Genomic DNA, 3540 nt, shown 5'->3' on the forward strand with positions numbered 1-3540 from the left:
ATTTATAGGAGACCCGAAACGGTTTAAAACGGGTATAAACCGGATCCTTTTCGCCTTGGATTAAATGGAAGAACGTCCTTGCAATCGATAGTACAGTCATTGCAACAATCTTCCGACAGATATACAATAAGAGGCCGAAAACGACTGGAAAACATTTGAAGATTAGATACTAAACTATATTCGAGATCTTACAGATTAAGAATCTACTGTTATAAAGCAGCTTAATAATACTAAGTAACGAGAAAACCAGTCTCCCTTGGACTTTCATTAGTACTTGGAATCCCTTGAGGCCTAATTCCCGAAGTAGGACGAAAAGGCTTGCACTCTCACCTTTTATACGAAGCTTTCGTCTGCAATTAGCAACTATATCGACTTATATATCTATAACAAGCTAGAGACTCGGGAAGAGATAGTCAAACTCGCCACTTAAATTTAGTATAGTTTCTAGCACCGAAAACCTTAAGAAGCCTCCAAGTATTCGTCCCGAAATTCTTCTTACTCTTCTCCTTTATCGCGTTCTTCCCTAACCTATAAATCGTCATTTTATCCTCGAAGAGCGTTATTATCCCGTTATTACTAACGAAACGTGTAATCAACGACGCTATATACAAAACCTAACGATCACTCTACGTCAACTCCATCTCATTTCAATTAGCTGAACCCTATAGACAGTCAGGGAAACCCTTTAACTTGTTTTATTTATAGTAGTAATACCCATTTCGCTAACGACTGCCTATAAAAAGGAGTATCAGTGAATAAAGCCACTAGGTACCCCAGTCGCCGAGGTAGGGGATCGCGCCTAAATCGGCAGGGAAACGGTAGATACCGGTGGATATAAACCCCGATTACGTCGGTGAAGACGATGTACTAGGGGTTCCAGTCAAAGAACGAATATATACTTCCGCAACTTTATTGAACTATGCCCCTCAATCCATCATAGTCGATCTCGATACTGGAATAGAGATTGATGTTGTTAGTCTGGAGTTTATAAAGCAAAGGAAACTCCGATAGATCGGGATACAATTACCCTATATTCGGTTCATAGACTATTATATTATTAAAGCATTTGGTATTTATAAAGTTCCCTTAGAACTAACAGACTACTAAGGAATTACCTAAAGAATATACATTTCTTATACCGCTATCAATCACCCCTTTATTACAAACAATTCCCCTATTCTTCTTAGGATACTAAGTTTAATATCCTATAAAATCTTGTTATACCTAGAAGGGAATTTATAGTAGTTTATAATGGAATCGGAGCGTATTCGGATTGAAAACCCAAAGAAATTCTTAAAAATATATCGAAGAGAAGCTTGTATTTACTCCTTGATACAGTACCTAGACGTACCGGAGGCGCTTTTTCCGGAGGAAGAAGAGGAGAATACCCCCCGAAAACCTGAAGATATCCCTCCTAAAATCTCAGACTTTACAGATATTATAAACTCCAGTAACGCAGATATTCTACCTTCTTTTAAAAGCACTGATTATACTATTGATCTACTTCCCAATACTATTCCTCCTATTAGACCTCTTTACCCTCTATTACGACATGAACTTTCGATTTTAGAGGAATATCTGCGCGAAAACCTGATGAAAGGCCGTATTCGTCTATCCCAGAGTTCAGCTGCAAGTCCTGTCTTGTTTATCCTAAAGAAAGATGGTACTCTACGCTTATATATAGATTACTGCGGACTCAACCGGATAATGGTCAAGAATCGGTATCTTTTACCGTTAATCTCAGAACTCTTGGACCGAGCATCCAGAGTAAAGTATTTCACGAAGTTGGACCTGAAAGAGGCATACTACCGGATTCGCATCCGAGAAGGAGACGAATAGAAGACGGCTTTCCGTACCCGATACGGTCTGTTTGAGTATCTTGTTATGCCTTTTGGCCTGACAAATGCTCCTACGACCTTCCAAAGTTATATTCAGACTGCTTTAGGCGGGCTACTGGACGATTGTTATATATATTATTTGGATAACATTTTAATTTTCTCCCTAGACCGGGAAACCTATACGACTCACCTCCGACGAGTCCTGGATCGCCTAAGATAAACATAGTTATACTGCAAGCCCAGTAAATGTTTATTTTATTAAGATAAGGTGGAATTTCTAGGTTATTGTCAGATCGAAAACTGGGATTGCTGTGAGAAAAGGAGAGTGAAAGGATGATTCGCATTGAAGGAGCGGCGTCTGCGCAGCTATCGCTTCTAAGGAGGTGGTAGGTGACAGTGTTGAACTCTGAACGTTCCAAAACTTCCGGCGAAGCCGGTAATTTATAGGCCCCTGACCCTGGCAGTGCCCCGCCTGCACCTGACACCCTCCTGCACCTGACAAGGTACTCCCCTTGCTTGGGTTCCTCCTGGAACCCGTACAGAGCTCTCTTCGACTGGCTAGCTGCGTAACAGGTGCTCCTTGACTGCGCGATCGTAGCTGCAACGAACTGATCTCTCGAAGGCTGAATCGAATTGGCTGACTGCAGCGAGCTGACTGACTCTCCCTCGAAGGCCGAATCGAACTGACTGACTGCCATCCGCAACTGCGTAAAAGGTGCTTTTTGACTGCGTAACTGTAGCTGCAACGAACTGACTGACTCTCGAAGGCTGAATCGCTGACTGCAGCGAGCTGACTGACTCTCCCTTAAAGACCGAATCGAACTGACTGACTGCCCTCTGCAACTGCGTAAAAGGTTTTTTTTGACTGCGTTACCGTAGCTGCAATGAATTCTCGAAGACTGAATCGAACCGACTGACTTTCTCGAAGACTGAATCGAACTGACTGACTTTCTCGAAGACTGAATCGAACTGACTGGCTTTCTCGAAGACTGAATCGAACCGACTGACTACCTCCCTTCCCTAGGGTTCCTCCTGGAACCCGTACTCTGAATTGCTGGCTGGCGAAATCAGTTGCAGGCAGTGTTGTCTCAGAAGACCAACGCTCTTTTGCAGCGCCCACGCTCCTCCACAGCAGAGCTCCTAGTTGCCCTCGCTGCCCCTCCCGTGCCGCAGACTGGCTAGGTATTGCTACCCCCTTATCTCGCACCTCCCGAGCTGCCTGACGGCGGTAAGCGCTAGACTCACGCTTACCCAATGGGCTCGTTGACCGATTGCTCCTTTATAACGCCTTCCGAGCGCTGCGCCTGACAAGCGCTAGAGCTACCCTAACGGCCCGGCAGAGGTCCCTTCCAGGCGAGCGCTTGCGCCTCCCTGGCTCCCGCGTACAGGCCCACCGAACAGAGATACTGCTTAAGAGCAGGCCTACTCACGCGTTATCGTACAAGATCAACGCTCTTTTGCAGCGCCCACGCTCCTCCACAGCAGAGCTCCCGGTTGCCCTCGCTGCCCCCTATCTCGTATCCCCCAAGTTGCCTGACGGCGGTAAGTGCTGGGCTTACACTTACCCAATGGGCTCGTTGACTGATTGCTCCTTTATAACGCCTTCCGAGCGCTGCGCCTGGCAAGCGCCAGAGCTACCTCAACGGCCCGGCAAAGGTCCCTTCCAGGCGAGCGCTTGCGCTCCCTGGCTCCCGCGTACAGG

The sequence above is a fragment of the Madurella fahalii genome (genome assembly GCF_045866475.1).
Source record: "Madurella fahalii IFM 68171 DNA, scaffold_3, whole genome shotgun sequence".
NCBI classification, from domain to species: Eukaryota; Fungi; Ascomycota; class Sordariomycetes; order Sordariales; genus Madurella; species Madurella fahalii.